Here is a 13,537-nt window from a genome sequence, read left to right on the forward strand (position 1 = left end):
GTGTCCAGTAGCACCTTAAAGGTAAAGGTAAAGGAACCCCTGGCCATTAGGTCCGGTCGTGGCCGATTCTGGGGCTGCGGTGCTCATCTTGCTTTATTGGCCGAGGGAGCCGGTGTTTGCCCGCAGACAGCTTCCGGGTCAGGTGATTGGGCTCATCCCTGAAAGGGAGGGTGAAACGGATTATAGAGATGAGGTGGAGCAGCTGACAGAGTGGTGCAGAGCTAACAACTTGCTCATAAATACAAGGAAGACAAAGGAGCTTGTGGTGGACTTCAGGAGACAGAAGAGCAATATCCAGCCACTTTTGATTGATGGGGTCTGTGTGGAGAGGGTAACAACGTTCAGATTTTTGGGCATTGAATTACAAGAGGATCTGTCCTGGAGTGTCAACACAAGGGGGCTTGTGAAGAAGGCGCAGCAGAGACTGTACTTTTTGAGAATTCTAAGGAAAAACCATCTTCCGCAGAAACTGCTGCTTGCCTTCTATCACTGTGCCATTGAGAGCGTGCTCACTTATGGCTTATGTGTGTGGTACGGAAGCTGTACTACCCAGGACAGGATGGGGTTGTGCAGAGTTGTTAAGGCAGCAGAGAGCATTGTTGGCTGCCCACTCTCCACCTTAGAGCAGATTTATGCCACAAGGTGCCATAGGAAGGCACTGGACATAGCAAAAGATCCATCGCATCCCGGTCACTGTCTCTTCGAGCTCCTGCCGTCGGGACGGAGATACAGGACGATGAAGACAAGAACGAGCCGTCTTAAGAACAGCTTCTTCTCCAGAGCGATCTCGGCCCTGAATGGGAAGCCTGGACTTTGAAAGTCATCTAATCTTCCTTGCTGTACTATACTGTATTGTTTTAATTAGTGTTTTTATGGAGCAGTCAAGTAATTTCGTTGTCCCTGAGAGGGGGCAATGACAATAAAGATATTATTATTATTATTATTATTATTATTTAAAAAAAGGTGGCCAGGATGACTAAGCCGCTTCTGGCGAAACAGAGCAGCGCATGGAAACGCCGTTCACCTTCCCGCCGGAGCAGTACCTATTTATCTACTTGCACTTTGACATGCTTTCGAACTGCTAGGTTGGCAGGAGCAGGGACCGAGCAACGGGAGCTCACCCCGTCATGGGGATTCGAACCGCCGACCTTCTGATCGGCAAGCCCTAGGCTCTGTGGTTTAATCCACAGCGCCACCCGCGTCCCCCAGTAGCACCTTAGAGACCAACTAAGTTTGTTCTTGGTATGAGCTTTCGTGTGCATATATATACACATTACAGAACATCAGTGATAAAAAAACAGAATAAAAGCAGAATACCGTAAAAACAAACTGACGGACAGCCTAATAATACAAATGCTGTAATGCACAAATCCCACAGCTAAAAGAACTCTTTATTTTTATTTTAAATGCTTATTGTCCTCAACACCATGAAAAAAAAGGGGTTTGCCATTTTGAAGTAAGTATTGCAAGCAGGGGAAGCTTAGACAAAAGAAACCCAGAAAGGGAAGTTGGGGGGGGGGGCAATTCAATTTGGCAGTATTTGTTATGATGTGATTGTGATAAAAATGTAAAACCCAATAAAAACTATTTAAGAAAGAAAGGGTTTTCTGGGGGTGGGGGGCTTCGCCTCAGGGTATGCTTGGCGGCGGCATTTCCCAAAAAGGCCAGCCACTGAGTCAGCACCCATGTTATCCACACACAACAGCCCTGTGAGGTAGGTTGGGCTGAGGGAGGTCACCCCCAGTGAGCTTAATGGCTGAGTGGGGGATTCGAACCCTGGTCTTCCTCCAGGTCCTGGTAGTCTGACACTATTGCACCACGATGGCTCTCCAGCCGGACAAGACCAAGGTTGCAGCCCCTTACCTGGGAGTAAGCTCCACACTGAATTCAATAGGACTGGCTTCCGAGTAGACACGTAAACCTTCATAGGATTTAAAGGGGGTGGCTTTTGAGGAGGGGTCCGAAGGAAGGGGGGGACCTCTAGAGAGCGTTTGGAGCAGTAAGGAAGCATGTTCAGAATTACATATGTTATAAGAATTTAAGGTCTCAAATATTAATAATTATTATTATTGTTGTTGTTGTTGTTGTTTATATCCTGTCTTCCCCAGCCAAAGCTGGGCTCAGAGCAGCTAGCAACAGTAAAATACAACATTCTAAAATCAATTCATTATAAAATCAGTTCAATATATAAATCAAAAGTTCATAAATGTACAAGGCAAACACATACATAAATATATAAACCACATGTCTGAAACAGTACAGGAAGACAGTCCTGAAACCATTTTTTACTCTCCCAAATTGACCTCAAATGTTTCTCTGCAAGGAGGGAGGAAATGGGAAAACCTCCCCATTGTCTCTTTGCTCACAAATCCTGTCCTAAGGGCATATCTGTGTATGAATAGGGTGAGCCTGTGACCTGGATTTAGGAACTAAGTATTTACCATCACAAAAGAATGGCCAGGCTGCCCAGGTAATGCAATCAGTGACCATTATCAGGTACCCTGGCAGGCAGGATTTCTGCTGTAGACCGCTTCCTGTGATGCATTTCTGCTGTAGACCACCCCTTCAGTGATGTATGTATGTATTGGGGGGTGGCCTTGAGCTACAGGGTGGCAATTTCAAAAGTCTATATAAGGGCTTGCACACCAATGTTCGGGGTCTTCCTCCTTTCCTGCGGAGGAGCACCCTGTTGCAACAGTTTAATAAAGATCAGGCTTACAAGTTGCTTTGCTTCTCAGTATTCTCTGGTTGGCCTCTGTTATTTCCTCCTGCCGATAGGGAACCCACTTAAGGACTCTATACGGGCTCTTGGATACCCCATAAGGAAAAAGGAGCAGATTTTGTTTACAACATGTAAGAGACCAGTTGAAGGGGGCAGAATTGCAGGAACAAAACTAGAGGAACTGCCTGGGAGCTTTGGAAGAATAAAGGGCAGAAAGATAAGTTGGTTATTTATGTATTTCTTCTTTGGTTATCCCTCGTAGCTGAGTAAGATTGTCTTCCATAAACATGGTTTTAACAATGAGTCCGTAAGTTACTGTGGAGGCCAATTCTGGATCCACACGTCCTTCCACAGTGGGGATATTGGTTTCCAGGCGGGAGTTGATCTCAGCGTGGATTTGCCAAGCGTGCCTTCCTCTTAGCATGTTTCTCCCTTGCGTCCTGAGTTCAAGGGTCTTCAAAGCCCATGACACCTTTGGTAAAGGCTGTTCTCCAACTGGAGCGCTTGCAGGCCAGTGTTTCCCAGTTGTCAGTGTTTATATTACATTGTTAAAGATTTGCCTTGAGAGAGTCTTTAAACCTCTTTTGTTGACCACCAGCATTACACTTTCCATTTTTCAGTTTGGAATAGAGTAGTTGCTTTGGAAGACGATCATCAGGCATCCGCACAAAATGACCAGTCCAATGAAGTTGATATTGAAGAATCGTTGCTTCAATGCCACTACTGCGGCCTGTGTTTTGTTAACCCCAAAATGGAAAACAAGCGAGGTCCCAACTAAAGAAGAATAGCAACTTAAGCTATTCTTCTTTGGAATATGGAATATGGATGGAATATGCGCAGCTTGCAGACTTAACATAGAATAAGAATAAGAAGAACATAACGTTTAAAGAAGATTGGGAAATGTTTATTGAATTGTGTACACTTGAAAATGTTGGCAGTATTAAGATAAATTCAAAAGTGTAAATAAGTTTTGATGGATGTAATAATGGAATACTGAATGGTTTAGTTTATGTAAAATATGCAGGGATTTAGGATATGTAAAATGAACCATGGAAAGAGAGGAAGGGAAGTCACTGATAATTTAATTATGTTTAAATGAGTGTTCTAAATTGTAAAACAGAAAATTTAATAAAAATTATATAAAGAAAGAAGGAAAAAGAAAGGTACCGTAAGTTGCAGTGAGGTCATGGAGAGCTCTGAAATCAGGGCCTGGACATAGAAGGGAATGGGAAACAAATGTTTGGATTTGGGGAAAGTGGCCATCCGGTGATCCCTTTTAGAATTTAGTTGCTACCCAGGGATTTATTGAGTGGGTGGGTTATTGTCTAACTGGGGTAGTGGAGCGATAGGAAGGACATTTCCCAACAAGTCCCATGGAAAGGTGACCATTTGCCTCTACCTTTCTCCTGTAGGATTTGATCACCCTGTAGTCGTGTAGAACTGCATTGCTTGTACCATGACGCACCGCACATTCACTCTCTCAACAGCGATTTGTTTTGTCCTGGATTGCATGGGTGCTGTTTTGTTGCAGCAGAGTGTTGGGTGAGATGCACTTTCCCAACTTGGTGAGTCTGTGGTTTATAATTTCAGTAGCAGCTTTCAGTAAAGAAAGTACTTTGCAAATCTTAACCACATTTATCCACTTTATGACTGAGCAGAAATTTAAATCCAGCCTTCTGGCCTCCAAAAACATATATTTATTCATTTCACTTTGCTGGCCCAAATGGAAAAAAAGGACAATTCCTTTATTTTATTTTATTATTTTATTTTATTTTAGGCAAATGTGTGAGGGGCTCACAAAGTTTAATCTTGAGAGATCAGGATTCAAGTCCCTGTTCGTTCAAGAAGGTGACTGGGTAATCTTGGGCCAGTCACCAGCTCACAGCCTAATCAAAAATTCACAAAGTTGTTGTGAATATAATACAGAGATGAGGAGATCAATGTCCGCAACCTTGAGCTCCTAGGAGGAAAGGTGGGATATAAATTCAATAATAAATAAATAAAGTAAATTGTTTCCATCTCTCTCTCTCTCTCTCTCTCTCTCTCTCTCTCTCTCTCTCTCTCTCTCTCTCTTTCTTTCTTTCTTTCTTTCTTTCTTATTTCTCTCTGTCTCTCTCTCACACGCACACTTTGCCCCATTCTTCCTTGCCCCATTCTTCCATTGACATCCTTCTCTTGCCAGGATACCCTGTGATGGATTATTTGCCGCAGAAGCGGCCTCTGAATATTTGGCAGCCCGAAGTGGCGGTGGAGGGAGGATGGCTATTTCTGTGGAAACGAGTCAGCAGAACTTTTGATGAACTGGCAACTCTGCTGCATGAAGTCCTAGATTACGTTAATGTAATTAAACAGGGGCACTTGGTTCATGAGAGGCATCTGCTAAATGCACAAAAGCAATAAAAGTGAGAAATTGTGGCTTCGCGGAGACTCGTCCCTGCCAGAAAGCCAGCCAATTGTCATTAGGAGATTGCAAGCTCTTGGCTTTAGCTGCTGCCTGAGTTCTGAAACTGCATTATGCACGCTTAGAGCTCGTATTTGCATCATGGCTGACACCATGTTCTTTTGCTATGGGGCAACAGGCGAAGAAGCCCTAGAGAAGGGGATTCAGCGTTGTGTTAGGAACGATGCCAATGATTCACAGAGTAGAGAACCCATCTGTGGCTTGGGATAAGCCTGGTGGTGGCAAGTCTCACCCTGAGTCACATTTCCACCCCACCCTTCCCCCAAGGAGTGAAAGGAAGCATTCATGGAGTAGCGATTGGACCAAGTTCCACCTATGGCAGTCTTCTCAAACCTGGTGGCCTGCAGGTGTTATGGACTGCAGCTCCCATCTAGCTCAGCATCGTACGACTTTGCTGGCGTGGCCTGATGGGAGCCACAGTTCAAAACATTTGGAGGGCACCAGCTTGGGGAAGGCTGTGCCCCACAAACTTCATGAACCAAGCAGGAGCATGAAGCCACATCTCCTTGGCCCAAGTCCAATTCTCCGCCGGTCACATCGCCACACTGGCTTGCAAAGAAAAGTAGTGGCAATTGTAATTCACCATTAAATGGGCTGCTCTATTAGGTATATATTGCAAAGCAGAAAATCCCTTGCTTGATTTCGTTTGTAACATTGGCACAGCTTTTGGTACAGGTTGTTATGCATTCCTTTTATTGTTTTTGTATGTCCCTAATGTGTTTTATTGTGTTGCGCTGTTTTGCAAGCAGCTCTGGCCATTTGACTGACGGGCGAAGTATTAATCTCTTAAACAAAGAACCACAGTAAATGCTTCTAAAATACACAGCTTTTATAAGTATGTTTTGCAGTTTAATCTTGAACAGACCCAAGAACAGGCCTTTGGACACTGGTGAAGCATTTTACTCATCCCCGCTGAAATCTTTGCGCCTTGCCCAAACTGAAATTTGAAATCGCACCTTGACCTTAGAAGTCATATTTCAAATCTGGTGATTTCCACCACACGGCTGAAAGCTGTGGGCGACTAGCTCTGGATGAAATGGCAGTGGCCACACCATGCATTGAAAAGCCGACACCATCTAGCTGGCTGGCAGGTCACACCCAAAATACGTAAAGCGATGTTGAGCATTGAAATGGCAGCATAACTTAATTGAAACTTGGAGGGAAAGAGAGGAAGAGCAGAGTGGAAATGGAAAGAGTTTGGAAATAAATTGCTGTATCCCCTATGGTGTCCCCATGCACCGTCTAGCCCAATAAATAAATCAGGAGTAGAAATCCAGGGGAGATTGGAAGGGGGTTGGACTAGATGACCCTTGGGGTCCCTCCCACAGCTCTACAATTCTATAAGTCCATCCCTAGGAGACTGTTGAGTGAAGCCGTTAACAGCCGTTGTCCAGCTCTATAAGAAGAGCACGGCTGAATCAGACCAAAAGTCCATCCAGCTGAGCTACTTGTTTGCTGAAAATAAACAGCTGTTCCTCACTCTTTGCACCCCACCCCAAGCAAGCGGTGTTCAGAGATGCGCTGCTTCTGAACACTGAGGTTCCATTCTGCTGCGACTTACTGACCGATCTGTCCCGCATGTGTATGTCTAACTAACCCCGCTTTAAAGCCTCCGCCACATGTCGTGGTAGCAATTTCAGCTGTGTAACGCGAGAAACCATTTGTTGCAGGTCCACCTTTGGCAATGCAGTCCCACGGACATCTACTTAGACCTAAGTCCCGCTGCATCAAGTTAAGCGTGCGAAAGGTTGGCACCTGAAAGTTGTCCCTTTTGCACACACGCACGGATCCACACGCCTCTAAATAATGCATGCTTTGTCATACTCAATTCCCACTGCTTCGTTGCCACCACCTCCTGGGTGATGCACTCTGATGCTTGCTCTCTCTCTCTTTCTCTTTGTAACAATCCACCCATGTCAAACAGATGGGCTCATTACAAGAGAAGGGGGTTGCCTCCTTGCGTTTTGGCTTAGCAGTACATCGCTGAGAGACCACTGGAGAGAGCGGTGCAGCCAATGAGATCAGATTTCATTCTCTGGCCCAAGCACAAACTGCTCTTGCCTCTGCCGGCAGCCAAGGGAAAGTGGGATCTGTCTGCGAGAACAAAGGCAGGATTCTGCCAGCTACGTGTCACCCTTAGTAAAAGAAAAGGCTTGAGAACGGCTGCCTTAAAAGTAGAGCATTTGTTAGTGTTGGCCTTCTGCAGACAAGCAACACCTGCCACCCACACAGAATTTATTCTGAGGAAAGCAAGACAAGGTTCTCTGTTATTCAGGAACCAGGCTTCAGCATTCAGGGTCAAACTTCTCCCAGAGAGCCTGCAGACTAGCAGCAGGTACGTGGAAGACCAGAAATACACCTGGCCCCCAAAAGCTTCCCATCCCCACCTGCCCACCTCCATGCCACTACAAACATGATAGCCCTGGGGCTAAGGACTCCCCAACAACACTTTCTTCCAGTGTTCTGACTGGCAGCCTCAGATCTTCCAGCAGCAGCACCAAAATTTCCCCCACACCCTTGGTGCCGCTTGTGAAAACGAGTTCTGTCCTAAAGAGACTTCTACCTGGACCAGATCCTTCCCCAACTCATGCTGGTTTTAGGATTACTTCACGACTAACCTGGCTACTCCCCTATAAGTACATGTTTTTGTGTGTGCCACAAATGAACCGTGAATGTGACCCACACGTATTTGCGGATGCTGGACTTGCACAAGCTGAGTGTCCACTACCCGGCAAACTCAGTTTGTTGCAACATAGTGTGTGAAGCATCCCTTCTTTACACACACACCCCTTAGCTCACATTTTGCAGAGAGATGATGACAAATTGCTGCTTGTTTGTATTCAGCCGGCATGGACGATCCGCCAATGGCCAGCCCTGTTGCTGTGCAGCTGTGCTCCCGCTAGGAATAGCAACCTAATCTTCCCTGACAGTTTGGCCACACCTGATCCTGCCACAACTCAGCTGGGCTGTCCTCCCAGATAGACGTCTGCCTGCAAGCCAGTTTTGCAGTCTTGACACACGGACTGACATTTGGAGCTAGGAAATTGGATCTGACCAAAGGTGTGTGTGTGTTTGTCTGTGGTGTTAGTGGACTCTTACATTGGAAATCCAGTGGGCTGGCAGTGTGGGTTAAGAGAACTCATTTGGGGAGATGGTAAAGGAGAGAGCTCTCCACCAGCGCTTCAAATCCCTCGTTCAAACATGTTTCTCATGTGATGTCCTTGGCTTAACTCATGAAGTTAAGTTCACTGCGAGAAGCCAAGTTACAGGGAACCAGGCAGAGGGCCTTCTTGGTGGTGGCACCTGCCCTGTGCAACGCCCTCCCATCAGATGTCAAGGAGATAAAGAACTACGCAACTTTTAGAAGACATCTGAAGGCAGCCCTCTTATCAGTCAGGAGGTTTTTAATGTTTATGTTCTATTGTGTTTTTATATGTGTTGGAAGCCGCCCAGAGTGGCTGGGACAACCCAGCCAGATGGGCAGGGTGGTGTTGTTATGAGTCCTCTACACCCAGTGACGTTATTATTATCACAATTACCATCTTTCCGCCAAGGAACTCAAGGTGACGTGGCACACATGGTTCTCCTCCCTCTTTATTTTATCCTCTGAAATATACTCAGAGTCGAGAGTGGATTTCATGCTCTTTATTCAGCTCATAGTGGTGAGGAGGAATGGAAGTTCCCCCAGGATGTCTGCTTTATATACATTATTTACACAATGGGCCCCATGTGATTGGCTAATTCCGGGATTCTCCTGTAGGCCAATCAGGTTGCGGATTCACTTCCACCTGGAGCTGGATTGGGTGGCTCCTGTGGACCAATCAGACTGCTGTATTCTGGATCCTATTGTTCTAGGACCAATCAGACTGCTGCATTCTGAATTCTATTGTTCTAGGACCAATCAGACTGCTGCCTTTTGGATCCTATTCAACTCAGTACATAACATCCTCACAACAGCCTGTGAGGTAGGCTAGGCTGAGAGTGAACAACTGGCCCAAGATCACTCACTGAGCTTCATAGCTGAATTTGAACCCTGGTGTCCCAGGTCACAGTTCAACCCTTAAACCACTACATCACACTAGCTCCCTGCCAGGTGCCGGCCATGGACACCAGGTGGCTTTCAAAGGGATTTGACAAATTCATGGAGGAGAAGTCTATCAGTGGCTTCAAGTCACAATGGTCATATACCGTCTCCAGGAAACAGAGGCAGGAGAGGACAGTTGCCCTCATGGTCTGCTTCTGAGCTTCCCAGAGGTATCTTGGGAGCCGCTGTGGGCCACCGGGTGATGCACTAGAAAGTATTTTGGTCTGACCCAGCAGAGCTCCTCTTACATGGTCACCATTAGCTCAGAGGGCTTTTAAGAAAGCGTTGCTAAAACAGGCGCATGGAGGTCTTTGCAATGGCTCTTTGCTGCAATAGCAAGAAGCGGAATGGGTAGCACATCTTTGATTGCCCCCAAGTTGCACTGATGGCCAAGCCAACAGCAGCTCTATCCATTTCGCTGCTGCTTAAGAGTTTCCTGGGGGCAGCTGGCTGGCCTCCGCCAGAGACAGCGTAGACTCGATGGCTCCTTGGCCTGCCATCTTTCTCCCTTTCTCTTTAAAAATTGGCTGGGACAGGAGGCACGGGTGACAGAAGGGCAGGGGAATGGACGGTGACTCACGTCTCCTCTCTGCAGCCTTGGAAGTGGCGGAGGCAAAACCGGTTGTCTCGGGTGTGCGATAAAAGGCTAATTTTTCACATCATGAGCTCGTCGCCATACAAGGGGGTGGCGTGAAGCCTTTGTTGCACGCTCCCTTGGGATTTGAGAGAGGCACGCGATCTATAGAGCCTTCATGTCACTCCCTCGTGTGATGATCTTCTTGCCGTTCTGTGGGGCTCACGCACCTCAAAGGGGTCTCTATGACTCCTTAGACAGGACGGGTGCTAATTTGAGCATTAACTAACAGGAGGGGCTGTTTAAGCTCCAGCCTCCCAGCTGCTGCCCTGCTCAGTCCCATCAGCCCTTCTGTGGCTACTGGAGCTCAGGCCCTCATGCATTTTTAACAGAAAACACAATTAGATCATGATTGACAGGCGCTCACAAGTGCCGTATTAATGGCCAAGGAGGCTATTACACACTTCCTTTGTCCGGGACCGTAATATACTGGGCTAGTTAGCCTGTGATGCATTAGGGCTGTTGCCCTGGCCCTCGGGCTCACACTCCCAGCTTCTTCCCTTCCTGCCGGCATTTTTGGAGAGGCCTGACGGTGACAAATTGCTTCTTGTTTCCATTCATCCCTCATTGACAGCCTGCCAATGGTAAATCTGGCTGTTCTGCTGATGTTTCAAGGACTGGCTTGGCGCTGGCATTTTATCACTGCTGGAAGCGCCCGCCCTCCTCTCTCTCTCTCTCTCTCTCTCTCTCTCTCTCTCTCTCTCTCACACACACACACTTTGCTAGCTGCAGTTCGCAGCAAAGGGCTGGTGTACTTTTCCGCTGGGCTGCCGAGAAGTCGTTTCGCGGAACCCGGGAAACCAGCATCAAGGGGATGGTATTTGCAGATGGTTAGCCATGCAGACGGCTGCCCCAAACCAGTGGCGTGAGCTTCCAGAGGCAAAAGCCCTTTATGCTACAGTCAATGCGTAAAGAGCACAGGGAAGGGTGGTGTGGAATCTCTGCTGTGGTGCCTGGTGTCCTGTTCATATCCCCATGCCCACGTCGGGAGTGGGCATAGCTTAGCGATGAGAGCATCTATCTTGCAACCAGAAGGTCTCAGGTTTGATCCCCGCTGGCATCTCCAAGTAGGGTTTAGAGAGATTCCTGCCTGAAATCCTGGAGAGCCTCTGCTTCCAGTCAGTGTAGGCAGTACTGAGCAAGATGGAACAATGGTCTGACTAATCATATGGCAGCTTCTTCAGTGTTCCCGTGTGCACATTGTAGGAGTGGCCACTGAGACCATGTAACACCAGCCCTGAAAGACCTACATTGGCTCCCAGTACGTTTCCGAGCACAATTCAAAGTGTTGGTGCTGACCTTGAAAGCCCTAAACGGCCTCGGCCCAGTATACCTGAAGGAGCATCTCGACCCCAGGTCCAGTACCGAGGGTCTTCTGGTGTAGGGTTACCAGACGTCTCCAATTTCTGGGGACAGTCCCCGGATTTGCAAATCTGTCCCCGGACAAATTCCGTCCCCGTAATGTCCCCAGATTTGCAAATCTGTCCCCGGGAAACGTGACAGCGGCAGCCTCAGCAGCCTGGAGCCAGCCTGGTAGTTCAATTGGCTCTGGCTGGCTTCAGGAGCAGCTCGCTGCCATGGCGCCCACCATTTTTCCTTTCCGGAAGTCTGCATATGATGTGTCTTGTACGCAACACATCATAAGGGGCTTCCATTGAGGAAAAATGGCGGGCAGCGAGCAGCTCCTGAAGCCAGTCAGAGCCAACTGCGCTACCAGGCTGGCTCCGGGCTGCTGAGGCTGCCGCTGCCAAAGGAAAACCAGGGACGTCTGGCAGTGCAGATCTCCTGCCCCCTGCCCCCTTTGTTTTGACTGATTGGCGGAGGCTCGGGAGTTGCGGGTGGGCGGTGCGCTGTTGCCCAGTTTTTAAAAAACTCTGTGCATTTATGTTTCACAAGGTGCGAAAGAAGGGCTTTGCACGTTTATACAATATGCATGTATGCTTGGGCCCAGCGTCTTTTGCCTCACAATCCCCACTACTAACTCGCTGCTTCTACACCCCAGATTCATTGAAAAAGATCTGGTAACCATATTCTGGTGGTTCCCTCACTACGAGAAGTGAGGTTACAGGGAACCAGGCAGAGGGCCTTCTTGGTGGTGGTGCCCGCCCTGTGGAATGCCCTCCCATCAGATGTCAAGGAAATAAGCTGCTATCTGACTTTTAGAAGACATCTGAAGGCAGCCCTGTTTAGGGAAGCTTTTAACGTTTGATGCTGTATTGTGTTTTTAATATTCAGTTGGAAGCCGCCCAGAGTGTCTGGGGAAACCCAACCGGATGGGGCAGGGTATATATAATAATAATAATAATATTGTTATTATTGTTATTATTATTATGGTTATTATTATTATTGTCAAGTGAAGTCCTGTGTGAGAATGGAGGTGTCTCATTTGGAACAGGAACCCTCGATCGCCTCACTGATGCTACTCAGTCCTGCGATAATGTCACCAGAGGAGCTATGGGGACAGCCCCAGCTCTGACCCTAATCCTGCCGAGATTCACCCTTCAGCCCCCTGAATGATTTGGCAATTGGCTTCCCTGCACCACCAGGGAGCCATCAGATCGTGCTCTGCGTAACCAGGCCTGGCTCTCTCTCTCTCCCCCTGAGCCATTCGTCCCCCTTCATCTCCCTTTTTAGCAGCTGTTGACTGCCATGCAATTTGTCAGAGGCAATTTAGCATTCCAGAAGTGCCTCGTGAGCCCTTCCCCCCCCACACATAAAGCTGCTACGGAGCAGTCATTATTATCCCCATCCCCTGCCATTCCAGCCCTTCTCCTCCTGATTAAAATCATACCGTTCCACGTCACCCACAGATTTCCGAGGGTCAAGTGGGGACCGGAGGGGAAGGGGGAGGGAGAAGCAGGTGCATTTCAAGAAGGCTCCGTCCAGTCCTCTTTTTTTTTTTTTTTTTTTTTTTAAATAATATTTATTGAAGTTTCCAAAATACAGAAAGAGAAGAAAAGAAATTATGAAGATACATTCAGAACCTTATTTTCAAACATCCACTTTCTGGGACTCCCCCCTTCCCCCACCCCTACCGTATTCCCCTTTCATATTGTTGTTTCCACAAGTTCTGTTTCTGATTTAAAGCACAATTTATATACCCCATTGTTCAAATTTAAATTTATACAAACCTTATGCAACACCCTTGATAAAAAAAAAAAGCAAAAGATCTCTCCCCATAGCCCGCCCCCTTTTCTTTCCACAATGTCCCCCTTTTTTCCCATTAAAGTAAAAGCACACAGAATAAAAGTATAAAAAAATAAGAAATATATTAGAAAAAAGAAAACCAATTCAGAAAATAGTTGCAAGCCTTTGGATTCTAATTCTCCCTCCCCTTCCCCGGTTTAATTTCCCTTATCCTCCAATCTATGTTTCCAGCCTGGAAGTCTTAAGTCCATCAATCCCATTTTTCCCCCAACTCCTTGCAGAATTATTTCCCATTTTTAGGATTACTTTTTAAAAATTAATTCCTAAATCTTTAAAAATGTCAAATTATAAAATTCCCCCCATTGTTCTTTCAAGGTTATAGTCCAGCTTCCTCTTGTTCCGCTGCTAAAACTTTCTTATTCAGAAGTTTAATAACTCTACATGGGTTGTTGTTATTCAGGAACAAAAACTTGCGTTCAGTCCCTTCCT

Source organism: Podarcis filfolensis (assembly GCF_964270895.1).
Source record: "Podarcis filfolensis genome assembly, chromosome: 6".
Lineage (NCBI taxonomy): Eukaryota > Metazoa > Chordata > Lepidosauria > Squamata > Lacertidae > Podarcis > Podarcis filfolensis.